Here is a 19,197-nt window from a genome sequence, read left to right as displayed (position 1 = left end):
CCTTTCAAATGCTCAGCAGCCCCGTGTGGCTAGTAGCCACAGCCCTGGATGGCACATTCTAGATTTCCAAGGAAGCTTCTTAGCCTAGAAGGCCACCACTTCAAAATCTTCCTATGTAACATCCTCTATAATCAGGGCTGCTGCTAGGATTTCCTACCAAGCCAAACATTTAAGTGAATACATTTCACTTCCTATCCTCCACCCCCTCTGACCCTCCTACCTACTGCTCACCCTAATGACTTTTCCTTAAAGGCTATAGGAAATCTCATCGACCAGATAGTCTCTTCAGCTTCTTCTAAGCAAGATCTGGGATGTTCTCTAACCTGAGCATCCTTTATCATCAAGCAGAAAAGCAGAAGGTACAGCACAACTATTCTCTCCCAGCCTCCATAAATAGATCTATCAAACACAGGCCTAAAGACCCCCGACGGTGATAAATGCAAGGGCAGTTTTTTTTTTTGTTCCCTATGATGAAAATAGGATATTGTATACAATAAAGTAACATACCCTTATTCAGTGAGAAATATGATTTTACTCTCCCCCCTCTCCCCCAGGAGAAACTTTGGGATATTTGTTTCTTGATCTGGAACAGGACTCCATGTTTCATTTCATAGGAATTCTGTGCCCAGAGGAAGAACAGAATGTTGGAAACAAAATTTAATGAATTCAACTTGGAGTCTAAGTTTGCCTCAAATGTGGAAATGTAAACACAAGCAATAATATTTTAAACCATAAAACACTCTGGATTGATTCTCCACCGGCAGGGCTGCACACAGTACCACACTCGATGTCCATCGACACACAAATTCGTTCTTAGTTACACGGGAAGAAAAATTAAACCAGGCACATGTGAGCTTCCCTGAGTCTCTCAGTACTAATAAAGCCTGATTATTATGTCTTAAGTGACACTGTAATTATAGACGGATGGATGAACAGGTTTTCTGCTGCTGACCCAACCTGTTCCCTAAAACACAAAAGGCAACTTTTGTAGTCCTCACTGAGGAGACTCCCCCCACCCCATTAAACAAATAAAACTAAGAACCATGTGTACATTTTGAAAGATGGCCTACCAACACAGTAATCCAAAAAAAAAAAAAGAATTCACCCTCCCACCCCCATGCAAAGGAAAATCAGAACCCTGCAGGGGTTTTCCCAAAAACAAAACAGTTTGGAGCTAGCTGTCGTTGTCACCAACTTTAAAGAAAGCAAAGATACAAGCGACAACAACGTGGCTTCTCGGGCTGCAAAAATAACTTGATTCAGAGCCCCCTGGCTCTCGGTCTACACCCAGGACGTTGGAAGTTAAACGTTCCTAAGATGCAATCTCACGCAGTCGCTGAACTTTCATTTTCACCTGCCTGGGTGATACTAGCTCATCTCGACAGCAAGGCCGGGAGGAAACACCTAAGCGCTCTGGGGGACCCACACAGGTCCCAGGGAGTGGGTCCCTCGCGCGGTTAGAGACGCGTTACGCCCTGAATCCCCGTTCAGCCCCAGGAGGGAGGAACACCGTGTGCGCGCTGGTGTTGGATTTCAAAGCGCCTCGCACAGGGCCTGCAGATCCAAAGGCATTAATTAGCAGGACTTCTCTGTCTCGGTGCATGAATTTGTTTAAGAAACTCCTCCGAGTGGAGGGCGGCCCACTTTACCACCCCTTTGCTTAGGAGGGCCTGTGCCCGCGGGCACACCGAGGAAAGCCAGGGGTGGGGGGTGCGGGGTGCAGGGTGGAGGGAGGGTGCAGTAACCTTTCTGGCAGCTTCTTAACTCCGTCTTAATCCTAGGGAAGCACACTCCACGGAAACACACCGCCAAATCCCAGCAGCAGCCGTAGGTGCCCCCCTGCGCGGGGGTGGGTGCGCAGGGTGGAGGCGGGGAGGGGGGCACCTAAGAGCACTTCTGCGCTTGCAACCCCCCTGTGGCTGGGAAGCGCCGCGCGAGGGGCAAGCGTGAGCTCCGCCGTCTACCTGCTCGTGTTACAGGCTCCGGCATCAAAGTATTCTCACATGACACATTACTACCAATAACAGATTCCGGCTCCGTTTTAAAAAAAAAAAAAAAAAAAAAGTGCGGGGGTGGGGGGGGTGGGGGGCTACATATTTGTCCCGCTTTTGTCTAAAACAGCAGAACCCGAGCCCTAACTACTTGTGGTTCTTTTGAACCATCCGGTGAAAGCGATTCGATCCAGCGGCTGCGGCTCCACCCCGAGAGCGTCTATACTTACTTTTCCTACAGTTTTTGAGTGACGCACTAGCAAACGATGGGGAAAAAAAAAAAAAGAAAGAAAGAAAAGAAAAAAAAAAGAGAGAGGAGCCCTCTCCTGCAGGGCGTCTTCCGCCCTGTAAACTTGGCAAAAGGCAAACTGGACTGAAATACAGCCCTCTCCATATAAGGCAGCCCAGCTAAACATGTCATGCGTAATTTATGGGGAGCAGGCAGAGAATTAACCTTTGCGTGCACATATTTGGCCCAGATGAGAACCGGGCCCGATGGCAGCCCCCGGGGACCGGGATGCGGGGTCTGCCGGGGCACACCGGGGCTCGCGGCTCAGGGACTCGCATCCTCCCCTGGCGAAGGTCATTAAGTTGTGAGTACACTTCCACGCACCTGTTTCTTCCATCCCCCCCACAATGCCCCCCCCGCCCCCGTCCCCCCCCCCACCCCCCACCGCCCATCTCTCTTTCTTTCTTCCTTTTCTTTCTTTTCTTTCTGCCTCTGCTGCCAAACTGGAAGCTGGCTGCGCGCTGACAGCGGCCGCAGAGCCCGGGAAGGGCGGCCCCGGGCCCGGCTGCAGCTGCCCCCGCCCGCCCCGAGTTAGGGACCCAGAGTTAGGGACCCGCCGCCGCCGCCGCCGCCGCCGCCAGCTGCCCCCGCCCCGGGGAGGGGGAGGGGGACTCCGAGCCCCCCCTCCCCCCCCTCCTCCTCCGGCCCCCGAAAGACTCCAAACAATGCCGAGCCGCGCGGCAGCGCCGAGGAAACTGTGCAAAACGGCAAACTTACCTCTCACATTTTTTTTTTTTTTTTCAGAGGCAGCCCGACTGCCGAGCGGGTGCCCAAGGCATTGTGGGAGTCCTGATTCCGAGAGGCCCGCGGCTTAAAATTGAACTTGCCGGCCCCCAGGTCACGGGAGCATGGTGCGCGCCCCGACTCATTCAGCTGCAGCGGAGAGACTGGTGCATGTCGCCGAGCAGCTCTTATCGCCGGGCCCGGCTTCCGCCGCCGCTGCTGCGCGGCCCCTCCCCCGCCCCGCCGGCCCAGCCCCACCAGGAAGCCCGGGGCGGACCGCCGGCTCCCGGACGCACGCGGCGGCGGCGGCGGCGGCGGAAAGGAAAAAAAAGAGAAAAGAGAAAAAAGCCCGCCGCTCCTGCAGCAGCCGCCGCCCTCCCGGCCCCCGGCCCCCGGCCCCCGGCCCCCGGCCGCACCGCCGCCCCCTCCCCCGAGCACAGGCCGCGGGGGTGGTCGCTGCGCCGAGCGGGCGATGCGGGCTGCACAGGCGCATCCCCGCGGCCCCCCGGTGGTATCGTCCGTCTGCACGTTCTGCACGGGGACGGCGGGGCCCTGGCGCGGACCGGGGGCTCCAGGGCGGACCGGGGGCCTAGGGCGGACCGGGGGACCCTAGCACGGACAGGGGGGGCCCTGGCGCGGACCGGGGGGCTCCAGGGCGGACGGGGGCCCTAGGGCGGACCGAGGGGCTCTAGAACGGACCCGGGGGCTCTAGGACGGACCGCGGGGCTCTAGGACGGACCGGGGGGCTCTAGAACGGACCCGGGGGCTCTAGGACGGACCGGGGGGCTCTAGGACGGACCGGGGAGCTCTAGGACGGACCGGGGGGCTCTAGGGCGGACCAGGGGGCTCTAGGACGGACCGGGGGGCCCTAGCACGGACGGCGGGGCTCTAGGACGGACCGGGGGACTCTAGGACGGACCGGGGGGCCCTAGCACGGACGGCGGGGCTCTAAGGTGGACGACGGGGCCCTGGCGCGGACTGGGGGGGCCTAGGGCTGGCCGAGGGGCTCTAGGGCGGACGGCAGGGCCCTAGCACAGATGGGGGGGCTCTAGCGCAGACCGAGAGATCCTAGGGCGGACCAGGGGGGTCTAGGGCAGGACGAGGGGCTCTAGCGTAGACCGAAGGGCTCTAGCGCGGACGGCGGGGCCCTGGCGCGGACCGGGGGGCTCCAGGGCGGACCTAGGGGCTCTAGCACAGACGGGGGGGGGGCGCCCTAGCGTGGACCGGGGGGGGGCTTTAGCGCGGACCGGGGAGCCCTAGCTCAGACCCAGGGGCTCTAGGGCAGACGGGGGGGCTGTAGCGCAGACTGAGAGGCCCTAGCACAGATGGGGGGGCTCTAGCGCGAACCGAGGGGCTCTAGCGCAGACCGAGGGGCTCTAGCGCAGACCGAGAGACCCTAGGGTGGACGAAGGGGCTCTAGGGCGGACCAGGGGGCTCTAGGGCGGAACGGGGGGCTCTAGCGCAGACCGAGGGGCTCTAACGCGGACGACGGGGCCCTAGTGCGGACGGGGGGGGGGGGGGGCTCTAGCGTGGACCGTGGGGCCCAAGGGCGGACGGGGGGCCCTAGCGCAGACGGCGCGCACCCCTGCCGCCTTGGGCACCTTCCCGCCAGCCGGGCGCACACCTAGCTAGCTAGGTCCTTTTTGGTCCTTTTTTTTTGGGGGGGGGGGGGGGTCCTTTTTTTTTTTTTTTTTTTTTTCACGAGGCCGGTGCATGGGGCTTTTGTCGGGAAGCCGGCAAGGTTAGGTTGAAGGTGAGAGTCAGATCTGCAAATAAAACGCCGAGCCTCTGATGGGGCTGCCGCCTGGAGATGCGCCGCACGGCTTTTGAGCCCGGCTGGCCCGCAGGACCCCCGCCCCCCGGGGTGCCTCTCGGGTCAAGTTCACAGGGTGCCCGCAAGTCCTGCGGTTCCTTAGCAAGACGGATTGCCACACAGGCATGAAGACTGCCATCCCGCCTTCCAGTCTGGCTTGCCAGTAATATTGTAAAAATCCCCCTGCTTCCCCAACTCCGCATGTCACGGTCTACGGAAAGTAGGGACTCTTCTAAAAAAAAAAAAAAGAAGAAGAAGAAAAAAGAAAAGAAAAGAAAAGAAAAGAAAAGGAAAAAAGAAAGAAAAGAAAAAAAAGAAAAAAATGCCTTTTTTTTTTTTTTTTGAAATACAGGAATAGTCCAAGGCAAATAAGTCCTATTATTGTTGGAGCAGAAGGAACCGCGGCCCCAAATCGTAATTCACTGGGTGTTAGAACATGCAACTTGGCTTCACTTTGAATGGAAAGAATTCTGGACTAACGTGATGTGATCATGTTTTGGAGATTTGGGGGCAGAATTTCCTTTGAACCTAAGAGACTTCTGATGACTTGTGCAAGGACGGTTCTAATTGAAAACACTGGCTCCATGATTTGGGCACACCTCGGAGTGCAGTGGTAGATAGGGTGCCGCGTTCGCGCCCTACGACTGTTGAGTTGTGTTAAGGAGGGTGGGGCCGGCTTTAGGAGGAAAAGGGAAAACATCACGGAAGGTGCTAAAGTTCAGCAATACGTCCAGAGGCTTTAACAACACACTTGAGCTCTCACCCTTGGCTAAGATCCGCAAAACAGTTCCTATTGTGCGGTCGCTCCCTTCCACAACAAATGCGTTAATTAAATGGTCCTACTTCTCAGTGTTAATCATTAAAAGGTACCCAAGTGGCCACACGGTTGAAGCAAATTAAAAGGACACGGACACCTTCTCAGAGGACAGGAATGGGCATTCCCTATCTGCCAATCAGCAGCTATGGGGAATTCCTTTTTTCGCCTTCAGCATTCATTTCAACAACTACATCAAATGCCTGCCACCTCAGAAATACAAGGATGGATAAACATGATCCCTACCCTCAAGGACAACTACTTCTGCTACTAGGGAAGAGACAAACCAATTAATTCTGCCTGAGGGCTAAATACTAAAATGGTTGTAGGCCAGCCAGAGGGCGGCCTGAGGAGGGTTAGGGAAGGCTTCCTTGGAGGAGGTTTTGTTTTGTTTTGTTTTGTTTTGTTTTGTTTGTTTGTTTTTTTAATTGAGGTTCCATTTGCCAACATATAGTCTAACAACCAGTGCTCATCCCATCAAGTGCCCTCCTCAGTGCCCATCACCCAGCTACCCCACAGGTGCCTGAAAAGGTGTAGAGCAAATAATGAGATGGAAAGGGAGCCGAGTCCGGTCAAGTGAAGAAAAGAACATGGCAAATACCACGTCCCCCCCACCCCCCAGTTTTCCTGTTAGAAGTGAGGGAAAGTTAGTGTAGGGGAGTGGCAGGAGATGAGCTCGAAGGAGGTTTGCTTTCATCAGAGGAGCCTCAGCTTTGCTCTGAAAACCATGCTCCACTGCAAGAGTTTACACAGTGAGGGAATAGGGAGAGTTTGGACTTGTATTTCAGAAAGATCCTGAGGCAGCAGCTTGAGGGTGAATGGGAGTGTGGGGTGGCGGCCCCTAGAAGAAGGGTGAATGGGTGTGGACAGACTGGAAAAATGACTCATGCAGGGAATGAGGAAGGGAGGAACCCTGGGAGGCTCCCAAATCCCTGGCTTAGCCTACTGGATTGTTTGCTACTTGCCTTTTAATGTCTTCAATTTGCCTTTCATTCTCCATGACAACGGACCCTGACTTCTGAGCTGGGCCACCTATGTGTCTGCTGGCAGGTTGGTGCCCTAGCTGGCTTCCAGGCACCTCTCAGAATGTCCAATGAACCGCTACGAGCTAATCCCCGTTGTAGGAATTTATTTCCAATTGTTCTCAGGCCCTTGTAGACTTCCAAGTTGGAACTTGGGTGGTGTTTTTTTTTTTTGTTTTGTTTTTGTTTTTTTTCTTGTGGGTTAGAAAAATTGCCGTTTGGAGCATCATGGTGTAAAGCAGGATTTTGAACCTGTGTATGGTGCAAGAGGGGAAATTATTTTTCCACTTCAGCACCATTGGAGGAGGGGGGAAGTTCTGGAAACAAAAGAGAAATTGAAACTGAGACAGATTTTCTGCTCTACCGAACAGAATACAAAGAAATACAAGACAGACCCTTGAATGTTAGAAACAGTAAAATAAACATCCTCGTAAATGACAAAGAAGAGGGAAAAAATGTTATTTTACATTAGCTAGAAGGAAAAGGGATGGTTGAGAAGACTCCTATAAAATAATGGTCAATCTAGGGGTCAAAAATAAAAGAAATCGTGGTATAAAACTAGCTTGCCACTGATTTAGCTTAACTTGCCATTATTGATAATACTGTAACATGAGTAATGACAGTGAGAAATTGAAGCACCGTGACAAATACCAGATCATGTGTTAAAAATATTAAATCATTTTGCCAGCTTTCAGCTACCAGTGGCATTCTAGCCCCACTTTAAATGGTGGAAATTACTTAAAAATCGTTAGTAATAAAAAGTAAATAGTTTCCCATTTAGAACACCACCAATATCCCCTCGGTGCCGGGGACAGCATGAGCAATACGGTTTCTTTTGCTTCTGTGAAGTGTACGTATAGTTCACTGGCTCCTGAGTGAGTAGATCCATAAGTATAAAAAGAAGGTCATTTGTGGGTGGAGAGGGAAATTATAGAAAACAATTTCGGATGAAATAAAACTACATTTTCAGATAAAGGAAAGAATGTTCACTGCAGGTTCCTGAAATATTTCAGACCACTCAAGCCTTAATTATACCAATGAATCCCACTAGAAGTGCAGTTAAGGAAGATGGTTTTTAGAGATAATATCAATTGCCTGGTTTACCAATAATACAGATAAAGGAAATGGTAGCATTCATCTTTTTCACTCAGCTGGGAGTCTTTAAGGCACCTGTGTGTGTGTACGTGTGTGTGTATGTGTGTGTATCAATTGTAGCTTCCTTGGCCTACAAACCACATTCATAGCTCAGTAAGATGTCAAAAAAAAAAAAAAAAAAAAAAAGATGTCACTGCTTCCCAAATGTAAGCTGGCTTTCCTGGCAAGACAAACAAACAAACAAAAACTTCAATGCAAATATCTCAAGAAGGTATGCTTTTTGAAAGTCGAAATATGACTTTGAAAACAGCAATGCTGTTTTTATTATACTGGCACAAAAATAATCCATTGCAAGATACTGCCAAAACTGAGACCCAGATGCAGTTCTTTCGCTTTCTAGTCCACATTTAAATACATATGGTTGCGAGAAGAAGCTTCTGGAAGGCAGGGAAGAGTGGGAAATGTTTTTGTATGGAAAATCCACTTTAAGCAGATACATTAAATGGGTCCCTATTACATTTCAGAGGGGAGGAGGGAGCCTGGATTCAAACTTGTTATAGATATCTGAATAAATATCCTGATACAGTCACATGATTTTAGTTTACCTTCAAGGACCTTACATATTTCACACACCTTGTAAGTTTTTAAAATCATAGTCAGTACTTAAATATAAATAATTTATATTCTATTATATATTATGTAAATGTATAGTATGCTCTGTAATACAACACGTATTTATCATATACATATATGCCATTTAATGCACAAATCACATAAGTGTGAAAATATTATATAAAAGTCAACAGATTTGTCTTAAAATATTTATAGAGACTAAAACTGAGTTACAAATATTAATTTGATTTGAACATATCTCAATTAAGTTATTTTACCTAACAGTGGAATCTGAATCTTCAATATAACTTTTTTGGCACCTGGCAATAGGGCAATATAAAACATACATTTCAGAATTAAAAGTTTAGAACCACAAAATTTTAGCTGGGAATGGAGCGTTAGAGACCATCTGGCCCTGTTCCTTTGTTAGACCAGAGAACATTGTATAAGTAAATTGGCATCGTGACAGAGGAGAACTGGCATCAGTGTCTTCTGACTCTCTCAGGCCATTTATGTCCATTGTTTTTCTGAAAAACCCTGGGGGTAACAAGAAGCTCTAATATAGACAATAAAAGTTCCCCAAGTTTAATGTAAAGAAGGCCACACTAGATTTTCGGTATTGTTCTTTATTCCTCTATTTGTTCTTTCTGGCTTTTTTTTTTTTATTTCTTCTTTTCTTTCTACCACTTTTTCCATTCTTCCTTCCTTCTATCAGAAAATCCTTTTCACGTAATCCCTCTATCCTGTATCTCACGAATGTTTGTTGAGCACCCACTGGGCCAAGTGTTGCTCTGGGTGCTCTGGTTTGAGGAATGAGCACAGCCCAGTCACTTCCCTCAAGGAATTTACAGGCTGCTAGGGGGATCCAGGCACTACACAAGGAAAGAATAAATATAAAGAAACAGGTGAACCTAGGAAGTGATTTCAGATGGAGGGAAGCGCTGTGGCATAAGAGAAAGCAGGTTAATGGGACGAGGGCGGGGGGAGGGTGTGTATTTAGCAGCACTGTCAGGGACTGAGGTGGTCCCGGAGCAGCAGAGTCCTCAAGGATGGGCAAAACACTTGTGGAAAGACCATCCCAAGCAGTGGGAACTGTAGGTCTATGGTCTCGCCTCCCAATTTCCCTAGGCTAGAAGGCTAGAAGTCCAATGGTGAACAAAAAAGAACCAGATCACCTAACTTCAAGGAGCTCACAGTCAAGTGAGGAGAACAATGAATCCTAATCACATGAATCACACTCTAAATGTAGACCTGCGGTCATGAGACTTGTGGTCAGTGGGACACCATGCAAGGGTTTGGTTGTATTAGGGCTGGGGTCGGGGAGGGGAGGATGGCATGTGATCCAGAGTCGGTTTTCACAGATATCAGGAGAACACTCTCTTGACTGCTAGTGGGGAGGCCAGTGGTCTAACCCCAGAAGAGAATGCAGGAGGTGCCCCCCCTCTGGAGGTCAGGGGGCAGCAAATGGCTGTAGGCCCGCGAAAAACCCTAAGCAGTGAGAGACAGCAAACCTTAGAATCTTACATCTGACAGCTGAAGGAGGATCCATACGGTGCCACCTCCAAGCCTTGCGGGAAGTGAGATGTATGGTGCATGAGTGTGTGTGCTTCCCTTCTTTCTTAAAGTCAACACAGAATAGGGAATTCAAAATTCCCGAAAATGGACTATTTTTATACAACTCGGCAGTGATTTGCAGTTCCCAGAGATAGTCGCTGGTGATCCTACAGTTTGTGTCCTTCCAGGCCTTTCTCAACACATCTTTGACTTAGCTGATATCGTACTACACATGCAAGTTTTTTATAAACCCAATGACATCTCTCATGTCATTCATCTTCACCGTCATGTATCACGCGGGGTGATGGGACCCGGAGAATTGACCCTTTGACCAAAACCTCACAGCTAATGAGGGGTCAAGACTCCTGCCCCACAGTGTAGTGTTTCACAACCTGTATCCCAGATCCCGAATTAATGCGTCTCATTTGCAACATATTTCTAAACTAATTCGACCTGGCGTGTGTGCATGTCTTTTCCTAAGAACTGTCACTAAGGAAAAGAAAATATACAAGGATGGCCTTTTAATAAATAAAAACAGTTACAAAAATAAATACAGATAGCCAGGAAGCCAAAGTGGACATATTACGGTTATAGTATATAATTACATGTAATATTGTGAAATGCTTTCTCCCATCTCGTAAAATTGCGTGTTGTGGCTTAGCCCAGAATCCCCTGTAATCTTTTAAAAATAGTATCTAATAGGTTGATGGCATAAATGCTATAGCATAACTATCTTATGTGCCATAATGCAAACATTGCTACCTATTAACTCCGTCCGTCCAGGCATCTGGAAATATGGCCATTGCCTTCTCTGTTCCTCAATGCAAACGGATTTCTGAAAACTGCCAATAGCAAGGTTGATGTTTCAACTTTCCTGAATGTCTATTTCATCTATCCACGCATTTCAGTTTTGGGGTTCTTTCTTTGGAAGAAAGTATCACAGCAGTGATGATCGATGGCCCTCTCTTCTCTCGTCCCCCTGCTGGATTCTCTCTGGACCTTGCCGGCCCCTCTTATTCCCTGGCACCCCCTTTGTTTCCTGAAATCACCTTCAGGCCCTTTCTCAACAGGTGTCCTATGGGACTTTTGAGAAAGAACAACTTTTGTCACATTAATAAATGGTGGGGGAGTCATACACACGTCTTGTCCCCTCTCTCCCCTCTTTGCCTTGTCCGGGAGCGTGGAAACTGAGAACACAGTCATGAATTAACCCTGATATCGTGGGCATCAGTATGCTGCCTATTGCTTCTTAATTCATTCAACAAATATTCCTTGGGCACTGATTAGAGTTCTGCTTGGCACTGGAGATATTTTTAAGGTTTTTAAGATTTCTTCAAGGTACTCAGAGTCTAGTTTAGCTGGTGGGGTGAGGGCTTGGGGGGGCAGATGTGGAACAAAACCTCACACTATTGGGGGAAAAAAAAGTGTAGCAAATGAAACAATTCAATTCAACAAACCCCGAGCGCTCACCATGTGCCAAGCAGATGGCTGGGAGGCTAGGGCTGCGCCAGGCTTTGCTCCTCACAGACTCCCAGGCAGCTGGCAAATGGCAAAATCACCTGGCACATGTTAAGGGCTTCATGGCACAAAGAAAGACAGAAACGTCATAAAGGGCCATGGGGCAGACGAGCAACTTGATCACATGAGCACTTCTAACAAATCACTGGGCCTAGCGATGCGAGGAGAAAGTTTGCTTTTCTTGTATTTTATGCTGCTATTAGCCTACCAAGTGCCCTAGCTCCCGGACGGCAGGCTTCCTCACCTCGCCCCCAGCCAAGCCCTCAGTGAAGCCCTGGCTGGCCTTGCAACCCTCCCTTGAGTCCCCCAGGCCTTCAACGACAAATCCTCCACTAGGTGATAGGAGATTATCTGCTTAAAGTCATTCACACTAAGGTGAGATTGAGGCTTAATCCTTCCAAAGTGATTACTTTGACAAAAGATAGCTGGTTAACCCTAATGAACCGCTAACTGGCAGAGCTTGGAGGGCCCCGGGAAGGGCCCCTCCTCCTTCTCCCGCCCAGCCCACCATCATGTCTTTCCCTTTCTATTTCCTCCCCAAGAGATAAAGGAAGAAGGGAACCTGGTGAACCCTGGACTGTTAGGGACTCTGATCGCACACAACGTCTCTTTGCACTCTCTCAAGGGGCAGATGAGGTGGTATTTATGAGCCCAGCCCAGGAATGGGGAGACCCCGAGTAGGGCAGTTGTTCCTGACTTTGGCTTCCCTTTGGGTGCCATCCAGACCGATCAAATCAGGATTTCTGGGAATGGCAACACAAGCATCGGTGTTTCTTTCTTTTTTTTTTTTTAAAGTTCCTCAGATGGCTCCAACGTGCCACCAAGGTGTCCTACTGAGCTAGAGTTGAGGAAATCAAATTCCCCAGAATCAGCGGCAATCCACTGACCTGGTCCACGTCCTCCCATTGGCAAGTAAGGTCTGTTCACCTCAAAAGAAGCATCATTCTATGCTGCAAATGCTGTCTCAAATAGAGTTCGGTTTGGGTAAACTGGTCACATACACACCTGGAAATGTGGGCATCAGGACCAGTCTGGAGCTAAGGTGGTAGGGCACCTTTGTCATGCACCTGGTGGGACATGGCGCTTCGTAGGCAACCTAAATATGTTCGGCTTTATACCAGGTAAGGGTCAGTGGTCTGTGGGCTTGAAAACAAACTAGACACAGTCAAGTGCACACAGAGGTTAATCCTACATATTCTGTAAGGTTCTCAGGCTGCGGTGTGCTTCTAATTCCACATCCTCCTGCCTCTTTCTAAGAAATCGAGACTCTGAGTGCCCCCTGAGGGCATTAGGGTCTCTGAGAGATCAAAAGTGTTCTAGGCCACTTCCTTTTGGATTTATTCGTATCAAACTATGGAATAGATGTGTGTGCGTGTTGCATCAAAGTGCGCCAGTATACACACATGTGTATGCACGCGTGTACGTATCCATAACTTTCTTAGAAACGAAGTCTTGCAAATTCTTTTTTTTTTTTTTTTTTGCAAATTCTTGTGCACTTTATGAATTCATCCAACAAAGAGGCATGGTTAAATCATAAATACAAATAAATTAACAGGACATTTCTTACTCGAATCTCATTTGCAGGTAATGTTAGAAGTCCTGATTTACAGTCCTCGTGAGTGCACCATCGGTCCCAGTGGCTGCACCTGGGTGGCTCTGAGCCCCCATATTTCTGCCACAGGCTTAGCAATGAGTAACTGCCGACAGGACCTGATCCCATTGAGCCTTCCCAGTACGGAATGTATTTTTAGACAATGTTGAACATTCTTTTCCCTTCTCAAACTTTCCCGGCTGCAGGTCACCAGCTCACCAGTAACTGCCGCATTCTCACTGTCTTTTTGCCGTCGACTTTCCCACCCAGCCCCACAAATAGTCACTGAGCACCGGGCATAAGGCCAGCCTTTCCTAGAACCTGAGACTATAGAATGAGCAAAACTAGACCTCGAGGCTCTTGACACATACAGTCCGGCCGGCTATAGACATGAAATAGTAAATGATCACGATCAATGAAGTCAACAGTATGAATGTGCAATGTGTAGTGACAGAGAGCAAGAGTGTGAACAGGGGACCCAAACTCCAAAGATAGAGAGTTATCATTATCTTTGTGACCTTTTTTTTTTTTTTTTTTTCAAATGTCCCAACTTGCAGCCATGTGAGAGCCAGTACAGGGCTTCCACGTCTTCGGTGCTGGAATTCCTTTCAAGTCTTAAGACAAGAGTTCTGTTACTGGTTGCATGAAACAGCGACTTTATTTCTGTCAAGATGCAGATAGATTGTCCACCACACAGCCCCGAGGGCAAGGTTTGGGGAAATCTGTATCTGATCACTACTACGCACTCCCCTTGCTGGTGTTTGCTTTCATTCATTTCCTGGGTTTAGTGTTTTAAGGTTATGACACCTACCGGACGAAGCCACCTTCTCTCTCGTACTTTCAGAGAGGGTAACACTCCCTTGTACATCAACATGTGGAACTCCGATCCGATCATCTTTTGTTTTGCCAAAGTTAGTGGCTCTTTTCTTGTTCCTGGATGTAAAATTCTTTTTTTTTTTTCTTTTTTTTCTTTTTTAATTTTTATTTATTTATGATAGTCACAGAGAGAGAGAGAGAGGCAGAGACATAGGCAGAGGGAGAAGCAGGCTCCATGCACCAGGAGCCCGATGTGGGATTTGATCCCCGGCCTCCAGGATCACGCCCTGGGCCAAAGGCAGGTGCCAAACCGCTGCGCCACCCAGGGATCCCCCCTGGATGTAAAATTCTTATTTTTTTCTGTCCCTGAATATAATAAGTGATATGTACTTTTAAAAAATAATCTATCAAGTGCCTTTAATAATAGGAGTCCATTAATTCTGTTCAGGGGCCATTGTAAAGATGTTTATGCAGGTTATTCTAGACGAGCAATAGAGCAGTCGTCTGTAACTCCTACCCACATGCTCACTCCCCTGCGCAGGGTAACTTCCTTCTATAGCTTCGAGACTCCCACGTTCCCACAAAAGCACTTCCCTACCTGTCATTTAGTCTTCACGATTAAATAAAGAAAAAGTTAACCGTTTAAAAGGGGCTGGCCACTCCGGGTCTGTCTTTTCATGAAGTCATTCTTCTCTGAAGATCGACTAAATTATAGACTTCACCAGAACAGTTTTTCCTCTCATGAGGGCTTTGAGGCCTGTCTATTCTTACGACATTTCTGGTAACGTCTGCCTTGGAAGAAACTGTAAATAGTTTGTCAGGGTCCCTAAATACCCAGAACTCTACGTGGGGCCTTGGGGGGGGGGGTGTTACCTTTCTTAGGCTAGACTTGAACTTGGGGAAACAGGCATATTTGGCACCAAATAGCCAATGTATGTGGGACAACCAGAACTAACTACGAAGAAAAAGGAGCGTGTGGATGATACCTGGTACAGCTCTGGGTACTCTCCTTCCTGGGATGGAGGAAGCCTGCTGAAAGCACACCTATTTTATTTGTGACCAAATTCCCAGGTGACTCAAGGGAAAAACACCATCTCTTTGGGGGTCACTGGCAATAGGTATACACGCGCCAAATGCGACACATGGCCCAGCTTCCACTGGCAAGAGTCAGAGCTGCTACAACCTTGTCCTTCTGCCTATGACGTTGGCGCCTCTTGGAGACAGCATGGCCACCTGTCCCCCTCCAAACTGGTGCGATGGCTTGTGTCTGCACCAGACCTCTTAGAAGAATCAGGTTGCAAAATAAGGGGGTGTTACTTCAAATAAGGGGGTTGCTGCTCTGCCTCTGCCTCAGCTCCTATCAAACAAAGACAGTCTGCAGTCTGTTACCTAATCAGGCACAAATTTCTAGACAATCTCTCCAACTCTCCGTTTCCTGCTAACGCAAAATATCTGCCTCATAGAATTGTGCTCATGAATGATTCCACAGGAATTAACCTGACCTAGGTCAGACCTTTGACAAATTACAGCTATTATAATGATTTTAAGTAGATGGTAATTGTGAGTTTAAAAATTAGAATATTAAAAAAAAACAAGCTCACGTTAAACTCCAGGTCTCTTCAAAACATGAGAATTAAAATCAAATTGCAACTTTAAGAAAGTTACAGCTTTTTATAAGATAAAAGATCCTTCTACAGTTTTTTTTCTTTTTTTTTCTTTTCTTTTCTTTTTTTCTTTTTTTTTTTTTTTTTTAGTTTTTTGAATGGACAGGTAGGATGTAATCCAAAGGGAATCCAAGATATTCCCTGGAATGATCAACAGGCACTTTAGAAACATGAGTCTTAATTGATCAGAGCATGGCTTTCTTTCGTCCAATTCCCCCCCCCCCCCCACCGACATTTTGTAAGAAAAAACATGGGAAGGACAAACCAAGCCCAGTAAAAGGCATCTATCACTTTAAAAATGAATGTATAATGCACAGTTGCATAGAAACCACATCCTTTGGAGCCATATGTGATTTTTTTTTTTTATTGCAGTCAGAGCTGTTGCCACAGGATAAAAATTTAGTTGTCTAGTTGCTTCTTTTAAGTAACACAAGTCAAGAAATTGTTCCAGGCACAGCTTCCCTTTTTTTCAGCTCTTACTCCTACCTCCCTGAAAAATGTATCTCTCAATTTCATCAGAACAAACACCCTCAGAGCTCTAAGTGGAGAAAATAATGATTATGTGTTGCTAAGTACTATTTAGTAACAGAGGCTTGGGCCACAGGAATGGTGACATCACCCGCAGAAAGAGGAACATTTACACTTTTGAAAGAGATTCTTTTCCAACGTGATGGGTCACCAACCAGGGGAACAAAGCCAAATAAGGCAGGAGCAGAGGACGCCGGGCCCTGGACGAGGCATCGTTAACGTCCGATTCTGGAGTCATGCCCCAGGCCCACATGGTCTTTCTATGCTCCCCTCCTGACTCTAGTTCCTTCAACAGATGTGTGCAATTCTTACTGTAGAAAACCTGCTGCTCTCCTACTTTAATATATTTGCTTCTTGGCTAGTCTGTCCACCTGTAGTAAGCAGCAGGTCAGGAAGTGGCTTCCTGTTTCCCGAGCGTTCTCTAAACATTCACACATCGCAGACACCCATGCATTTACACACGCGTGCGCTTGGAAACCACACACCAGCTTACACTTTGCACTAATCCAGTGATACAGTGAGTCATCATACCCATATGCCTGTGTGATACAATGGACTCTATCACTTAAGTAGCACATAAGTCATCTCTACCCTTCCACACTTCCCAAATACCAGTAACATAATGATGGTCTATTTGGGCGTTGTAAGGAACACTCAAAAGTCATCTTGTGGCTCCTACAACAGTACTGTGTCTGCTAGCCTTGGAGAAATTACGATTGTGTTCCTCCCCAGCCACTCATGGTCATCCTTCTAGCTACGCCCAGTCCAAAGCAACTGGTAGAGTTTATTTATTTATTTTCCATGGTCAGCTCTCAACTCAAATCAGAAATAGAAATAGTTGTCATTAACTTCTCAAATATATGGGATGTCATTTGTTCTTGTCCTTAATAGCTATTAGGTTTGTTTACATAGTAAGGATAATAGTAGTAGTAATAATAATAATAATAATAATAATAATAATAAGAAGAAGAAGAAGAAGAAGAAGAAGAAGAAGGAGGAGGAGGAGGAGGAGGAAGAGGAGGAGGAGGAGGAGGAGGAGAAGGAGAAGAAGGAGAAAGAGGGAGAAAGAAGGAGAAAGAAGAAGAAAGAAGAAGAAGAAAGCAGAAGAAAAAGTCCTAAAATAAGATACTCTATATTCCCTTCCCAAATCACACTCAATCTCCCAACTCCCCCCGCCCCAAACAAAGTTGTATCTATTTAATTCTGGGATTTAAAAGGTAATAATTGGATAGTTTAGATCTCTTGGGATAATCCAAATAAATCAGAGGAAATTTATAATTATTCTGAAAATGGAGTGTAAGTAACTGTTACTTATAATAGGAACAGGTTGATGCTGTAAGGGTCCCTAATATCACCGGCGCTAGGATTTGAGAAGAATATACAAGAGAGCATCTGTTGTCTCCAGAGACTGGGAAACAGCCTTTTCTCTAGTCTTATCTGCTTCATATCCATACAGAAACTAATGTGCTTGATGACCCCATTACCAGACATCAGGGTACAGATTTTCAATGGTTGTGATAAAGTCAGTTATTCCACAGCAATTTTGTTGAAAAACCTTCAGTTGACTAAATCAAATAATATTTAAGCCCTTTTCATTTTTATCAAGCCCGCAGCTTCAATAAAAATGAAAAGATAAGAAAATTAGGTTAACCTCTGAAGATAAACTCGGTTTACTTGAAATTTATCTAACTATAATAATTTTTCACCTAAGCAAACTTTTGACTTATGTAGTAATTTCTGCTTCCCTTCAAACAACAGTTTTTTCCCCAGGCTGTGTGACACACACAATGCACGGGTCGTTCATTGCACCCGTTCCCACAGTACATACATGTGCCTGTCCTTGCAAATATTTGTTCACAGTGTACAACTCCTTGTCTTGGCCCTTTGTCAACCTCAGCCCCTTAGCTTCAGCTCCCACTACCCTCTGACACCTGCACTTTTCCTTTCTGCTTCTCAGATATGCCAAATTCATTCCTGCCTCTGCTGCACTTGCAAATCACTCCCCCTGTGCCACTCTTCCCAGGGCCCTCTGCATGGAACACTCAAACTTGTCATCATCGTTCATGTCTCAGCTTCAAATTTTTTTTTCCCATTCAGGGACACCTGGGTGGCTCAGTGGTTGGCCGTCTTGCCTTTGGCTCAGGTCGTGATCCCGGGGTCCTGGGATCGAGTCCCGCATTGGGCTCTCTGCATGGAGCCTGCTTCTCCCTCTGCCTGTGTCTCTGCTCCTCTCTCTCTTTCTCTGTATCTCTCATGAATAAATAAAATAAAATCCTAAATAAATAAATAAATAAATAAATAAATAAATAAATAAATACTTAAACACACACACATATTCACATACACACACACTTCCCCTTTCAGAGAGGCCACCTCGGGAGGCCAGGTAGGTAAAGAAGCTGCCCTTCTCTGTTTCTCTATCCTTCTTCTTTGCTGAATTGTCTTCCTGCTGCTGGCATCATCTGAAATTCTCTTTTTAAAAATTGACTCGTTTATTGGCTTGCTCACTGCCTTTCCCCACTAGACTAAAGTGCAGCTCCTCCAGGGTAGAAACTTGGTCTTGGTCACTGTTTTCCCAGCACCTAGATGAATGCTTAATGCATACTGGTTGATATATGAATATACAAGTAGATGTACTTCAACCTGGAAAGAAGCTTCTCACAAGAATTAAAATCCTCTCTCTTCACATAACCCACTTTCTGCGAAGAGTCACAAAGGCAGAGTCACCAAATACTGGCAGGACCATAGGATCCGTAGGATAGGGGAAAAAAAAAAGTGACTCAATGTTAAATTCATGTAATATTAAAAGGCTTTTCCAGGTCTTTGAAAATGTTCTGAAATCTTTTGAAAATGTATTATCCCAATGTGTTTCCACTTGATGAAAACTTTGATAATTCAACCCTAATGCCGCCTCCCCCAGGGAGCCTTGTGCCATCACTGCATCAAGAAGCATAATCCTCCTTCTCTTATGGTCCCTTTCACTGTTTCTTATATTCCACATATGAGTGGGGGAAACTGAATGGGGAAAAATTAGAGAGAAAGACAAACCATGAGAGACTCCTAACTCTGGAAAATAACAAAGGGTTGCAGAAGGGGAGGTGGGCGGGGGGATGGGGTGACTGGGTGACCAGCATTAAGGAGGGCACATGATGAGATGTTATACTATA

The 19,197-nt window shown here is 47.2% G+C and overlaps 1 protein-coding gene across 28 annotated transcripts in view; it reads right to left on the bottom strand.

Annotated features, from left to right (window-relative positions):
* MBNL1 (muscleblind like splicing regulator 1) overlaps positions 1–19,197 on the bottom strand; it is a 204,081-nt gene that overhangs the window by 174,952 nt on the left and 9,932 nt on the right. For 6 of the 28 annotated variants that reach the window (XM_072727164.1, XM_072727166.1, XM_072727172.1 and 3 more), the window contains exon 1: positions 2,998–3,253. The exons of 8 other annotated variants lie outside the window; for them this stretch is intronic. The gene's annotated coding sequence lies outside the window, so the exon portion shown is untranslated. Of the gene's footprint in view, positions 1–1,745; positions 1,967–2,997; positions 3,254–19,197 lie in introns of those variants that run through there. 14 more of the 28 variants (XM_072727185.1, XM_072727191.1, XM_072727195.1 and 11 more) reach the window with 7 other exon arrangements.

This window comes from Vulpes vulpes, chromosome 11 (genome assembly GCF_048418805.1).
Source record: "Vulpes vulpes isolate BD-2025 chromosome 11, VulVul3, whole genome shotgun sequence".
Lineage (NCBI taxonomy): Eukaryota > Metazoa > Chordata > Mammalia > Carnivora > Canidae > Vulpes > Vulpes vulpes.
Note: the sequence above shows the minus strand (reverse complement) of the source record. Positions and strands in the feature narration are given on the sequence as shown.